This window comes from Amblyomma maculatum, chromosome 5 (genome assembly GCF_055883805.1).
Source record: "Amblyomma maculatum isolate TAMU_Amacu chromosome 5, ASM5588380v1, whole genome shotgun sequence".
NCBI classification, from domain to species: Eukaryota; Metazoa; Arthropoda; class Arachnida; order Ixodida; family Ixodidae; genus Amblyomma; species Amblyomma maculatum.
The window spans coordinates 51,289,623-51,305,472 of record NC_139348.1 but is presented as its reverse complement, the minus strand read 5'-3'; the positions used below and the strand labels follow the sequence as shown (position 1 = coordinate 51,305,472).

General features: G+C 44.9%; 1 non-coding gene and 1 pseudogene across 1 annotated transcript; one reads left to right on the top strand and one right to left on the bottom strand.

The window, feature by feature from the left end:
* Nucleotides 1-2,567: 2,567 nt before the first annotated feature.
* Nucleotides 2,568-6,587, top strand: LOC146188296 (uncharacterized; annotated as a pseudogene).
* Nucleotides 6,588-15,356: 8,769 nt separating this feature from the next.
* Nucleotides 15,357-15,429, bottom strand: TRNAS-UGA (transfer RNA serine (anticodon UGA)). The gene has a single exon. It is a non-coding gene; the product is annotated as a tRNA-Ser (tRNA).
* Nucleotides 15,430-15,850: the final 421 nt, after the last annotated feature.

Below are 15,850 nucleotides of genomic sequence, written 5' to 3'. Positions count from 1 at the left end.
CGGGGATAGGCCCCGATCCGGGAGCAATCTACTGCGGCACGTGCGGCGCGCTGGTGGTGAACGAGGCCGTACACAGGGCGTCGGCTGTCCACCGGGACATCGCGGACCGCTGCGGCACGAGGCAGGAGGCGATACGAGCCAGGATTGCTCGAGACCCTAAGTTCGCCGCCCTCATACTCCGGGTGGACGTCCCAGGCACCAGAACCCGGAGTCCCTCCTGCCTCGCCTCGAGCCCGCGGATGACCTGTTGGTCATTGACGAGGATGAGATGGCCCTTGAAATGGACCTGCTTCAACTGGAAGAAGGCGGCAAGGAAGTCGTTGCCGGCCTACCGCCGCCTGAATTCAGGTGACGTTCGGTCTTTAGGGAGGAGGAGTGTAGCGATCGTGGAGAACCGCGCATCTCTTCGAAACGTCGCGCGCCGCGAAGGATGAAGGGGACAAAAGTATTCCTTCTCTTCCGAGATGAGTAACCCAAACGGGCTGCTGAATAGCGTCATGTTTCCCTCTTCCCTCGCAGGGCGCAGGAGCGCACCGCTAGCCGTCGCAGACGCGACGCTCATTGGCCGAAAAAGGACGAAGGGCAAGATGAGCGGAGATCGGCGGGAACAGGCTTCCACCGGGGAGAGACGACAGCCAGTCGCGACAACAGAAGGACGCAAGGTAAATACTCCCCGCCCTACTTTGTTGTCGCCTTCTTGCCTTTCTGTCAGGCCCCATCCAAAAGGATAGGGTAGCCAGCAAGATCTTCACCAGCGTTCTTTTGGGAAGACCCAATAAACATCTGGTTCCGGGCAAAGTCCTGTTCTATGTTGTGTCGTACTTCGCATTACCACTTTGCGGCCGTTCTCTGTGCGATCGCGGAAGCTCGGTGTTTGCGGCCTAGACCTCAGAAGAGGCTCGACGGCTTAGTAAGATTTTTTTTCTTTTCCCCCCTCTGCTCGGGCGCTAGCCGCGCCGCGTGGGGCGCACAGGCGAGGCCATTCGCCCTGCCCACGGCCGGTCTCGACGGAATGCGCGCGCTCTTTCTTAAGGCTGGTTCACACTGGCGACTCGCGGAGTTCGCGCGACACGATTCGTCACGGAGGGGGCGATTAGTCACGGAGGGGGCGACCCGAACGAGTCGCCAGCGACCCGTTTGAGGGAGTCGCTCGCTGACCGATTTCTTGCGACGCGACTTGAAGTCGCAAAGCTACTGAGCCAATCCGCAGCGCTTCTGCCTCCTTCCAGCGCGGGAAATTTGAAGAGTGCATGCACGATCGACTTCCTGCGCCCGCAGTTGGACACACATGTTAAGGATCACTGCGAGAGTGACGCGTACTAATTCGCGTTTGTACTCGTATTATTGGTGATGAGCTTGACGCTCGGGCATGAGGCGATTTCGTGATCTGCTATTTCGCGAGACCGCAAACAACAGCGCATACAACACCGCCGCTTCCATCTTCATCGAACTATAGCGCGTTGGCGGTCGAAACAGTCCTAAACATGGGGATAACCATAAGATCCTGTTCTTCGCTGATAATTTCACATATTCATAACCGAAATGAGTCCGAATTGATCTACCTCGAGCGCGGTAGCAGAAGCCGTAAAGGCGCGAAAGTCGGCTCTTCGTTCAAATCTCGTTCGGAGAGGGGTTTGTCGTGAAGCGAGTCGCATTCTGGTGTGAACACTCCCTGTTGATCGACGATTGTCGCCGGTCTCTCCCTCCGTGACGAATCGAGCCGCGCGACCTGCGCGAGTCGCCAGTGTGAACCAGCCTTTAGGGTGGTTCACACTGGCGACTCGCGGAGGTCGCGCGGCTCGATTCGTCACAGATGGGGTGACCCGCGACAAGCGCCGATCGACAACGAGTGTTCACATCGGCATGCGACTCGCTTCACGACAACCGCTTCACCGAACGAGATTTGATCGAAGAGCCGACTTTCGCGCCTTTACGGACTTCGCTACAGCGCTAGTGTTAGATCAATTCGGACTCATTTCGGGTATGAATATGCGCAATTATCAGCGAGGAAGTAGATCTTATGGTTATGCCCATGTTTAGGGCTGTTTCGACGGTCAAAAGAGCTCTAGTTCAACGAAGACGGAAGCGGCGGTGGTGTGCGCGCTGTTGTTTGCAGTCTCGCGTAATAGCAGATCACGAAATGACCTCATGCCAGAGCGTCGAGCACATGATAAAGTCTACGAGTACAAACCCGAATTAGTACGTTTCACTGTCGCAGTGATCCTTGACATGTGTGCCCAACAACAGCGGGCGCATTATTTCGTGCACATGCGCGCATGCACACTTCAATTTTCCCAGCCAAGAAAAATGGGAGAAGCGCCGCGGGTTGGCTGAGGAGTTCTGCGACTTCAAGTCGCGTCGCAAGAAATCGGTCAGCGAGCGACTCTCTCAAACTACCTGTTGCCTGAGTCACTGGCAACTGGTTCGGGTCTCCCCCTCCGTGACTAATCACCCCCTCAGTGACGAATCGTGTCGCGCGACTCAATTAGTCACGGAGCGGGCGACAAGCACCGAGCGACGACAAGTGTTCACACTGGCATGCGACTCGCTTCCCGATGTCTCTCGCTCCGAACGAGACTTGCCGCGAGGGAGTCGGTTTTGGCGGCTTTTATTCCTTTTCCTCCGCTGCCGTGCACTCACTCGGCCGTCAGTTCGGTCTCTCCAGCATGTATATGTACGATTATCTCAGCGAGGAAGAAGAAATAACCGCCATGCTCATGTGTAGTGCTGCTTTGGCAGCGCAAAACGCTGTGGTTCAGCGAAAACGGAAGCGGCGGTGGTGGGTGCGGCCTTGTTTGCGGTCCCGCAAAGTTGCAGGCCAGGCAAGTCGTCTCATGCTCGAGCTCCGAGCGCTTGACGAAGACTACCACCGCAAGTGTGTGTGCTTCATTTTCATAACTTAACATCTGTGTTTCACCGTGTAATAATCTAACCTCACTGTTTTTTACCAGTTTCATCAGAACGCCACCACGGACTTTTGGCACGTTGCTGGAACAGCTGAAAAGTGAAATTGCTAAACAGGATACAAATTTCAGGCGTTCCATCGAGCCATCTGCGCGGCTTGCAATGACGTTGAGGTAAGCCATCACTTGGGCAACAAAACTGATGAAATCAAAAAATTATTGCTCGAGCATTGGGGCAACCTTAAACCGTTTAAATTGGACGTATGCAATCAATATTGCGTCTCAAATATTTTTTTTCTCGTTGCGAGCGAAGCAATGTGTTTTCTGCCTAAGTTGCTCTCCTATAACGACTGTCATTTGCGTGCTATATTATGAATATGATTGCCGGCTGTTTCTGTTAACCTTAATCGCGCTTTGCTGGCGGGAAAATTGCGGTAATCTCTACTGTGTTCAGTATAGTCTATAAGGGCTATGCCGCCTTAGCAATTTGCCTAGAAAACACCGTTCTTAGCGTTTCTGCGAAAGTGCTATCGTAAACAGCATTTTGCATATGACATGTGAACGCTAAGGTTTGATAGACCAAGAGCCGCCCTAAGTACATATCACTTGTTTCAAGTTGTCGCATAATATGAATCATTTAGAGATAATGGAAAGTCCACCTAGTTACTAATGCGACTGCAGGGGCCATAGTTTTGACAAATACAATACGAATTCGCAAAGCCGCTCCACGCGCATCACAAGCAATGAATCAAAACTTGGTCTTGTTTCAATTTGTGCTTTACTTATATTCGTCAATGTTTTGGTACCTTCAGTTGTTACCTCATTTCTGATTTTATGCACTTTCTTGTTCTTAGGTTTCTTGCTGAGGCCACACGCTAAGAAGCCTGTCATACGACTTTTTGGTGGGCAGATCCACTGCCTGCACAATTGTAACTGATGTGTGTAAGGCACTGTGGCAGATTTTGAAGCCATTGTGCCTGGCCAGCCCAAAGACAGCAGATGAGTGGATCAGGGTATGTCAGCATGTTAAAAAACCCTGCATGTAACATTGGAGCCATAACTACAACATTTTTTGCATGGGAATATTTCGTATTCGTGTATTTATGGATTTGATCTTAGGGTATGTAAGACATTGGTATAACTGTTCTTGTATTCAGTAAAACTTTTTATTCAATAAACAGGTTGCAGCAGAGTTTGAAGACAGGTGGAATTTTCCACATTGCATTGGGGTCATTGACGGCAAGCATATCTACATTGATTGCCCGGCCAACTCTGGAAGTCTTGACCGCAATTAAAAGGGTGGCTTCAGCAAAACACTTCTTGCCATCAGTGATGCCAAATATAGGTAACATTGCCCCTTCCCTTTTCATGTGTGAATGCTTATTCAGCAGTTATGAAATGTAAAAGCACCAATTATCCCAGCAAGGCATGTTTCATGTATACATCAGTTAATCCTGAGTGAATGACACCACATCTTATTATATGAAGTCAGGCTGATGGTGATATGACTTTGTGTATTATCATATCCAGAAAGGCGCATATCATTACAAATGGTTCACTACTGTGAAAAGTCAGATGGAGGATGGATGGCTTGCAAATATTTGTTAAGGTATATTGATTATAGATCATGAGCAAGCTACCTTTAGGGAAAAGAGGATACATATTGCTTCTAGCCAAATCAAATTATTGAAAAAATGTTCAGCTTCTAGGAGCCATGTATGCGGGAGCATGGCCTGCTCTTTCTTAGCAGTTGTATTACAAGCAATACCTAACATAGTATTGATTCACTGCTGATTATACCATGCTCACCATAACTTTCTAGTGAGATCAGAATGTATTACATATTTCAGCTGCAGTTTTTTTAAATGGAACATAGTGAATAATATAGCTAATTTAGTTGAACTGGCATTGTCGTACATTCTGCATTGTTGCTTCAACATGTAGATGCCTGACTTTGGCTAGCAGGCAAGGCATTAGAACTAACAAAAATGGCATATTTTTATTGTACAGGTTTTTGTATGTCGAGCATGGACATCACGGTAGCGACAACGACGGGGGTATATTTTCCTGCTCAACACTTCAAGAAAGTTGCTGGAAGCTTCCCTGGGTGTGCCTCCACCAGATAATTTTGGAACTGAAGGACCACTGCCGTACTATTTTGTGGGTGACGAGGCATTCCCTTTAAAAACCTATGTGATGCAGCCCTACCCCAGAAGGTGTAAGTACAGTGGTTATGAGAAAGATCTCATCCACCTCACTTAAGTTGTGTATTGATGCATAAGAATACACACTAGGTAACGATGTCATATTCTCGATGACAGCTAAACGATGCATGATAAAATTTCTTCTCCTATGCCATTTTGGTTTCGCCGACTGAACTATGGCTATGAAATCTAAGATGCATTTAGGCCACATAAAGGTTGGAAGAAACTGCACTACTACCACTGATGTTTGGTGTCATTCTGATGCTTGAAACACAGTATTCTCATCATATTAGTGGTGTCAAATGTATCAGAGGCTATAATGCAGTTAATTCGTGGCTTCATATGCCTAAACACACCGCATACACCATAGACGCTGTTTTATGTTTGCCACTGAGACAGTGTTAAAAAATTCAATCATAAATAATTTAGTGGTCACAGTGCAACACCCCGATATGTTCCAATGCTCTAACATGTCATTTCAGAGAAGAATGCATCCAAGAAAAAGTTTGGTGTTGGTTATAAGCTACTTTTAGGCACATTTCACCTTCAAAAACACTGAATAAAAAGTCAATGACATATTTTCTCGATCGATGGCTTATGTGAGTAGCACAAAGAGCATTTTTTTATTAATTTGTCGCTGTCTCTTTTTTCCTTCTAACAGCATTACGCGAGATATTCAGTCAGCCCTCCTCGAAAGAACGGCGAGTTTTTAATTACAGTTTGAGCCGGGCATGGCGCGTTATTGAGAACGCTTTTGGCATAATGGCTCAAAGATGGCGCATACAACGCCGACCATTCCGGGCAAAAGATTGAAATGTCAATGCAATTGTCGGAGCTTATGTAGTGCTCCATAATTTATTTCTCAAGGAGTCTACAACATCTGCTGCTGCCTACTGCCCGCCTGGCCTTAAAGACAGTGAAGACTAGGAGGAACGGCTCACACCTGGCAGCTGGAGACAAGACCAGCCGCCAACAACTGCTTTTGCGTCCATACCACCTGTCGGCGGTAATGCGGCACGGTGTGTTGGCAACTTTAAATGTTCCACATGCTTTCAATGATGCAGCCTTCACAGCCTTTCTTTTGTTACTGTTCACTAGGGGCCAGCCAAATTAGCTTTGGCATAGCCTTTATTAATCACACTGAATGTTCTCTTGTTTATGTAGCCAGAACCTCAACTTACGTACACTACTGAGTAGCACAGGCTCTACTGCTGAATCATCTATTCAGTAATAATATATATACATTGAATTAGACCAACAATGATAAAATATTTGTTATCTTACAGGTATGCCCAAGCCATGCGCAAAAGTCTGTGCCACCATTTTGTAACAGTTGGGCAGCTACCTTGGCAGGACCGCATGGTCAGTGGTGGCCAGCAGTAACAACAGGTACAAAGAATTACGAAAACCAAATCATTTCTTTTATTGCCTACAACAGGTGCGTGTCCCGGTGCTGCAGTTCAGCGTTTTACATCATATTTTCTATGCTATGCATGACGTCTTTGGCAACATTCCTGTCAAGTCTTCTCAGTCTGTCATCCAGCTCTTATAAAAATGAGTTTTGAATTTCAGTTGACAAATCATTGAGGACTTGTTGAGCTCACAGAAATTCAATGGAAAATCAATGTGTGTTGTGCCAACACAACACTAACTCAATGGAAGTTGTGTTCACAAAAGTCAACATAATTTTGTTGATCACTTTTGTTGAATTTTCATTGTTTTTAGAGTGCACAGTCAAAAAGGGAAATGTTCAAGTCTAAATTTTTTTTGCAATGATGGGTGCCACTTTTGTGAGTGAATTATTCAGACAAGAAAACAATGTTATGTTACAAATTGCCTACTACTTTCACATAGTCTGAGCATTATTATTCAACCCCTTATGTACCTACCCAATTTTTTAATACAAAGACTATATAATGCAGGTGTAGTTACTAGTTTAACAGCTGTAACAATACAGAAAAGAATGGTAAAGGTACAATCTTGTATTAACACGATGCTTCCATGATTGCATTATAACAGCTATCAGAGGCTAGAGCTGGTTCAGGAAACATATAATTAGCGAGTAGTATATGAAATTCTACTTTTGAGCACAAATTATATGTATTGACCTTGTGACAAAGCCTTCATTTTTTTTCATTCATTAAAGTTAGTTGTATAGACCTTTGCATTGGGTGAGATTGCTGGTGCACCTCCTTTCCAGACTCGGAAATAAGTCTTCCAGTTGGCTGCTTCAACTGTGCCAACATGTTGCTTACAATAGAGTGCACTGAAAACAATATGGCAGCACATAGGAAGCCCTTGTTGTAAAGGTCTATACTAAGCTACCTTTGGCCTTGAGTAGCATCTAGTTTCAGTTGATCAAAATCATGATCAAGTGCACTTCCACAATAAAAAGTAGATGATAGGCCAACTGAAATGTATAAATTCTTGACTGTACAGTTCCAGTAGTTCTGCTTTCTCCTGATGTCAAAGTAAGGAATACGAAAATGGGAAGCTAATTTTCTGAATAGCTGTGCATATGAATGCCAAGACGTACCAGTAGCTGTAGTTCATACAACTCAAGAACAAATTGGCAGATGTCTGTCAAAAGAGGCTCTAGTAATTGGACTCGACAAATAGCATGATGTCACAATAATATCACAACAGAATATGTACAACACAGGAATGACTGCCGCATGCAGCAGCATGTTGTTTAGAAGCATGAATCCAGTTTATGACACTGAAGATAGGATTATGACAAAAGACTGAAGCATAAAATTGAAAATGGGTTTATTTCACACCAGTTAATTCTTCAAACACGACACTCAGAATCGAGTATAGCTCATAACAACATTCACAGTATTATGCAGCATTTATACAACACTACAAATCTAACTGCTCTTCATTTATATAAATAAAAACTATCAATGGGCAATATACAAGCCAGGCATAATACTTAACACTGCAGTCACTGTCCCAATAATATCTCAACAGAGTAGGTAGAACACATGAATGACTGTCGCATGCAGCATGTTGTTCAGAAGCATGAATCCAGTGTAAATGAGTGGAGATAGGATTTTTGACAAAAGATGTTATGGAAGTACAAGGTTGAAAATGTGTTTTTTTCACACCAGTTAATGCTTTAAATATGACACTCAAAATCAAGTATAGCTCATAAAACATTCACAGTAGTTTACAGTATTTATACAACGCTACAAATCTAACTGCTTTTTATTTATATAATTATAAACAATATCAATTCTATTTACAAGCAGAGCATAATATTTATAGAATGTGCATGCATATTGTTCATTCACCCCCCCTCACCCCTCATACATACATCTGAAAGAAATGCTTACATGACACTTCAGTAATGTGCTTCTAACATATCTACTCTCAAGAGGAATTTGAAAGAATATTACCATATCTTTTTCAAGTTCTGGTATATTTACAGGGCACAGAATTACGAAAGTAAATAAAGTGAAAAGCACATATTTTAGAAAGCTATTTATATTACCAAATATATATTAAAATTGCTCTGGTAAATATGGTAGATGCGGATAACACTCAAGCTTCACGTCTATTCAGGACAAAGATAATTTTAGCAGGTCAGAATATCATTCGCTACAGACAGTGGTCCATAATATGTGCTTCTACAAGATTGTATGTTTTTTTTTGTCCCAAAAGGGAGTCAGCATAACCTTCCCTGCTGATAGCTGGGCTCGGAACTTTTCTGGTTGGACATCACACATTTTGCAAGCTCCTGACTGACACATAGCCGTCACCACACTGGACCGAGACCATCCTTCTGTGACGCATTTGGATTAGTTTCCAACTTTAACTATTCAGAATCCAAATCACCGAACTTTGTTCCTATGTGGGCGATGGCGCTACTGTGTTAGCCATTTTTATACTTCCCTATACCGATGCTCTTGGATCAACACAATCCTAACAACTGCCTACTAACTTGCAGGCCACTGGTTCCATGTTTTTTTTTTCAGTCTGACAATCTCAGTCTGACAATAAGCAAGTGCACGTGTTTGTGTGTAGCCAGTGATCCACAGAAAGGAATAAAATAAACAGAGCCGAACTGTGCCGATCATGAGTTTCGAACCCGCAGTGATGAAAACAAATTAGTTTCACTGGCCAGTGCACCAGAGCAACATGCTATTGCTACAACCAATCACCCCTTATGGCTAACTGCCACTCTATCGTGCTATGCATTGCATTTTGCCGTCTTCATCAACTTCCATTCATGAACAATGGCTACAGAAAGCACTGCTATTGCATTGCCCTCCTAAGGTGTGCTCAGTTCAGTTCAGTTCAATCGTGTCCGACTCTTCATGATCCTATGGACCATATTATGCCACGTTTTCCAGTCTCACTATCTTTCTAACATCACATAACTTCATCTGCAGTGCCGCGAGGTTGCCATATAACCATCGCGTTCACTGCCTACCCCTTCTCTGGTGACCCTCAACCTTTCCCAACATCAAATCTTTCTCCAGCGACTCCTCTCTTCTCATCGGATGACCAAAGCAGCTGAGCTTTAACTTTAGAATTTGACCCTCCAATGAGCAGTCAGGGTTTATGGTCGACAATATCGACTGATTTGACCTTCTGGCCGTCCAAGAAACTCTCAAGAGACTCTAAGGTGTGCTAGGCGGTCCAAAAATGTTATAGTACACGACCACTAAGGTCCACAGTCACCGATTTCTCAGATCCTCTAAAACAACCAAACCAAGCCAGAACTAAGCAAAATTAATATGCTCTTACACAGACTCCAGCATTTGATTTTCATGCACTACACACAAGTAGAGAGACTTGGTATCATCCAGGCATATGCACTTTGTTAGGGAATTGGCAGCAACAATGCAATCTTGTGAGCTGGGCTCTGCCTCCACAAAATGCAAATTCATATCCAGGGGGACAATGCTAAATGTTGCTTGCTTTACAGTCAGGACATTATTGCATATTTTAACTTGTTCAGTTCCACTTGAGGAATTACTGGAAAGCAAGAGGATTTTTACAATTCAACCGAAAAGCCCATTAGTGTACACATAGGAATTTTTTCTCCGAGATTTGTCAAGGCCTGCAGTGCAGAACCGGAATGACCCAACCAACATTTTTTGAAACACTGTGTCCCCTTCTCTACATTCACCTTTTCCTAAAAGCAGCACATGTCCCACTTTAGTGAAGTTCTTTCGGAGTATGTACCCTCTGATCAGAGATTTGAAGTCGGACTCCAGACTGTGGTGCGTTTTTCGTGTTACAGATTTTGAGGACCATAACTTTGAAAGTGCTTGCAAGGTACAAATCTTTTGCACAATCTGAAAGTGAGGGTACCGTGTTCCCTTGACAGACCTGCTCAGAGTACCATTCATAGATTCGAATGGGAGAAGAGAATAACCCCACAATGGGCCCCAATTTTTGCACTTTCCATAAGATGAACTAGCAGATGAGAGTTATAGGTCATATACTCTGTTCCGTAGAAGCTTTCATACTCCACAAGAAAATTCAGCATTTCCTTCTGGATATTCATGAGGTGTTCTATGTGAACTGATGGGCCAAGAAGATAGTGCATCATTGCAACAAACTTCAGCCAGTGCTTATATTGTTTTTCAGGTATGTAGTCCTTCAGCACGACAGGGGAAAAGAACAACATCCATTTCTTCCATTCTGACGCCTTCCATTCTTTGATGTCAGACAGAGACCTAGGTAACCTAGACATTTCCCATATAGGGGTCAAGCTCAACAGTAGCCTATTTGCATTGTCAAGGTGCTGACGCAGTCTAAAATGGCGACAGCGCTTTGACTTCAGCCACATAAACAAAGTGCTTCTAACAAAACCTAAGCAGACTGAGTGCATATAGTCTACTGCAAACCCTGCTCCAAATGTAAAAAAAGCAAGCATTGTTAAGACACTTGTCCCTTTAATGCCACAGCTTGTTTGCTGATTAGACCTTGCCTTCCTGGCATGGTCAATAAATGAATTATGTGTCCTCAGATTGGCTGTTAAAGTAGCTGCGGGATACACACGGCAGAATCCATTACCTTTCGGCACAACTTGGCCAGGGTCCTCACACCAAGCACATCCACTGGCCCCATTAAATTGCGTCATGTTCATCATTTCACACACGCAATGCTGTCTGCTGAACACGGGCCAGGGAATGCTTTAGACAGCCGAACATTTCCGTCCCTGTCGTGCCATGTGATTCCCTCCGCAGACAACTCATTCATAACTTACACAAACGGAATCAAAAAAGTGTTCATGACAGGTTTACAGGAGCCTGTCCACAGGCCTGCCAACAGAAGCTTTTCAATTCTGTGCTTGTATGGGAGCTCATTCACCATAACCAGCAGTGGCCACATGCTCAGATTAGAACTCTCAAAGAGGGGGACGCCATCAGTGTTGAAGGTAAGTGTCACGTCCCCTTCAGACAAGGGCAATTTGTGATAGTGCATGCTATGCGTAATATCTCCCACATCATATGAAACTGCAGACACATCAGTTTTCTGCACTGCAGACTCAAGTAGCTCTCGAAACTGACTTTTGAGGTCCATCACCAGGAAGAAGACTTCAGGAGGTCCTCATGCGTGTGTAACAGATTACACTTGTTACATGTAATGTCTCCAGTCGCCTCGCCTATGTATTCTTTGCAAGCCCTACAGTAGAAGTGCTTTTTGTACTCTTTCTCACAAGCAACAAAATGCCTAAATAAGGCGTACTTTGATGCCGGCTATGTCACCCCTGAAGACAAGTGGGCACCAATGAGACGTATCAGGCTCTCTGTTGCCTTCTTGGAGCATCCATGGCGCAACCTGTGAGCCGTGACCATCAGCAAGCTTTCTGCTAGCGTTAGGTGTGATCCTGGAAACAGCAGATCATCCTAAAATGAGAAACAGTAGACAACACTTTAGGTGCCACACCAATTGAGGCCATGAAACAAATGAGCACACAGAATGCGCCTGTCACATATTAAACATAGTTAAAGGTAAATCTTTTTATCGAATGTAATTTCATAAGAGGGATGAAAAATAACAGCCTTTATAGTGGATAAATGCTTTACTGGTGCAGATCATCCAACAGCTAAGCTGTACACTTCTGACAGCTGGTATTTAATATGCTACTCCTCTTTTTCATGCTGTGGAACCTATTCAGTATAAAAAAGCAAGCTTACCAGTTCACCAGTCCGTTCGTCAGACGAGGCCTCGCGACTCTCGGGTTCACACGGATCAAGGTAGCTCTCATCAGATGAACTGCCGTCGACATCATCCGATGAGACATCGTCCGACGAATCATCTTCCAGAGACTCGCAAGGATGTGAGTGGCTATACGCAGTCTCCTCAGCAAATGGACTGGATCCAGGATCTGTAATGCCGGCTTTTTGTTTTCCATGGCTTGCACAAGCGCTCCTTTCATCACCCGATTCATTTGAGTCACTATCAGCTTGAGAGGCTGGTGGCGCGCCAAGTAATCACCGCTTCTTAAATCTGTACTTTGAACGAGGTGGAACTTCGGTGCACGAGCCCCATAAATATCTGCTGTACTGCCTCTTTGGAGGCATGACCTCGATCGGCGACCTAAGACCGTATCACGCAGAACGTGTAGAACCGATGCTTCTTCACCTTGACTAGAGATTTGAAACAAAGTACGCCGAAGTTACAACGCAGCACACTGCAAAGCCTTCCCGCAACTCACAAGAAAAAAAAGATTCGGCGTTGTACACACGATGCAAGGACTAGAGAATGCAAAATACGTAGGCTAAAGAGAGACTAGTTCGGTAAATGTGCAGCAACAAGCCCACAAACCCACTTTTAATCGTTTACGATCGCAGCGCCACTAATAATATATGCGTGTGGACGCATTTTTTTTTCTTAAACTGCTGTTGGTAACCAAGCTGCGGAGAAAAAAATAAATACATTGTTTTTTATCCACGAGATATGAGCAAAAAGTTTTTTATCAATTTATTTGCATGTCCACTCGTTTAACTGGTCAACGCGTTTAAGCGCATGCGACTTTAGCGCTGTCGCATCGTTCGCATGTGATTTGGCTGTGTTATGAGTGGCACTACTGGCGATCATACTGTGAGTTGTGTGCGGTGCGCGTGTGGCCCTGAGACGTTGAGAGCTCGAGTGGGATTTGTCTGAAACACGCACCGAAAGCACGTGCAAGGATGTCAGCTTCCGATATTCCGCACATATTAGTCAAATGGGTGGCGGAAGCCAAATGGGATGTTTATCCAGTTACCGCGATTGCTGACCCTGCGGTTAGCCTCCGTCTCCTCACCGAAGAGAGCTACATAAAGGAGGTTCAGGGCTCCATACTGAACGTGCGATAGAAGAATGGCGAGCCGGCAGCTCCAGCAGAGCTTCTTGAGCTTGGTAAGTATTTTTCCTTGTGTTCATGCATGTGCATTTTTGGCCCTTTGTGGACGTTGTAGCGCTTACGTATTGTCTCTGATAGGTAAACTCCGTGTCGTGGCAAAGAAAAGGGACAGAATAGCAACCGCATATTTGCTGGAGAATAATGGCGGCAGCTTCGAGGCAGCAACGGCGACCGTAAGTATATCTTGTTTTACGTCCTGTGGTCATAATCGTCGTTTGCTTGAGTGAGCGTTGTATTTTTTTTTTACTCACATTAATGGTGGCTGGCTTGAACATTTGCAGCACGGAGTGGTAGGACCAGGATTGAGAGTGAATTATGCGGCTTTGGCGAGTGATATTGCCTTGTGTTTGAGAGTTAATTGCAGCACGGGCACATAGGCTTACACCGCGGCCTTGGTCGTGACAGCTTCTTTGTGTCGTTCGTCCTTTCCCCTAAAGTCGCGAAATTGAGTTTTGACCGCGATGGCTGCATTACTGTGGAGGCGACTTGCAAAAACGGGCATTTTCTGTGTTATGTCAGTGTAATTCGGTAAGGTATCCGTGTTCAAATTAATATGCAGGCCGCTAATGCGCCGTCTCGCACGGGCAGTTTCGGACATTGTGGGCATATTAAAGGACGTAGTCAGTCAGTAATCATACCAACGGTTTTGATTCCACTGGAGGCAATATTCCAGTTGCTTTTAATATTTTTATACTGAATGCTCTGGGGTTGCGGTGTTTTTTCTGCATAGTTATGACGAGCCTATGAGAATGTGATGGGGCTGTGTGGCATTTCCAGTTCTGTAGTTCCATATTTGCATACATACAGGTTCAGCTGTTGCTTTCAAAATCCCACTGTTCAAGCTAGGGATCAACCTATGGGGCTCACATCCAGTAAAAGGCACAGGACCAGCTTTAGGCTAAGAAAAATAAAGGACACTTTTGCTGAAAGGCTTGAATTCTGCCTCCTTGAACCTCATAAATGACAGCAGTTTCTGCTAATGTTAATGCGCATGGGCTTCACATCTACCTTCTTTTGAGAGCCACACAAGGGGTTTTCAAAAAAGGCGAAGGCAAGGATACAGAGCCCCACTGCAGTGTGAACACATTGAGTGGATACTTTCGAGTCATTGTCATAAAACCAAACCTGTCGCCCTGTCACTTGGCGAGCAATTTGTTACATGGGCATTTTCAACAGCAGTTCAGTTGACGATCAATTGGAATAATGGCACACCAGTGCATGCATTGCACTTTTAACTAATCAAAGGATTACTAATTACTCGCATGTGGTGGGATCACGTGATTCAGACATTTAGTTGGTCCAAGTTTCACAAGTTTCGTGTGACTGCAACCGACTGACATTCATTCCAAGGTCAGCCGAGAAGCTGAACTGTCACTTAACTGAACAGCAGTTGAAACTGCCAATGTGACATGGGTGTAATGCCTTCTCTTTCCAAATATGGGCGACCGTTCTTGGTGTTAGCGTTCGTTCTAGCCACCACTTTAAGCACAGGTGTAATAAAAAAGAATATTAGGGGCTTTTCGAGCCCCGCCTTTAGAGGTGGGATGTGACAATGTTAATGACCCCAATTGGCCAGCTCTCCTTGTGGATCCTTGGGCATATGCATAGACTTTGCTACTCACTTTATTACTAGTCTCTTAATTTGTTTCTCTGTTATCTCACACACACATACCCTTTAGCAACAAGAAGATAAATGAAGGGGAAATGAGGATGCTCGTTATAATAAATGAAGGAAAGAAGCAAACAGTCGGCGAGGCCAAGGAAAGCATTGGGGGTTGTAATTCGTCTTTTTTTAATTTTGACTTCTATTATCGCATAAATTAGTAATGTAGTCTGTTCAGGGGAAAGATAATTAAACGCAAAGTAGAATAAAAAACAATGTGCCGATGGTGGGAACCGAACCCACGACCTCCGAATATCACGTCCGGTGCTCTTCCAACTGAGCTACATCGGCCGCTGTCCCCCCTGGCACTTTCATGGGTATTAATGTTGTCTCTATACGAACCTTGACAGTGTTCACCAGCGCCACCCTCAACCATGGCGGCTGACGTGGAACGCCCTGTGTTACCACCAGCGTCACGTAGAACGTGATCAAGAGTGAGGGCGAAAGCGGTACTAGAACCCTCTTATGCTACCTATGGCTTCAAGACTGCCAGAACCGAGACCCCCGTTAGCTACAAGAAGATAAATGAAGGGGAAATGAGGGTGCTCGTTATAATACATGAAGGAAAGAAGCCAACAGTCGGCGAGGCTTCTTGATCACGTTCTATGTGAAGCTGGTGGTAACACAGGGCGTTCCACGTCAGCCGCGATGGTTGAGGGTGGCGCTGGTGAACACTCTCAAGGTTCGTATACAGACAACATTAATACCCAAG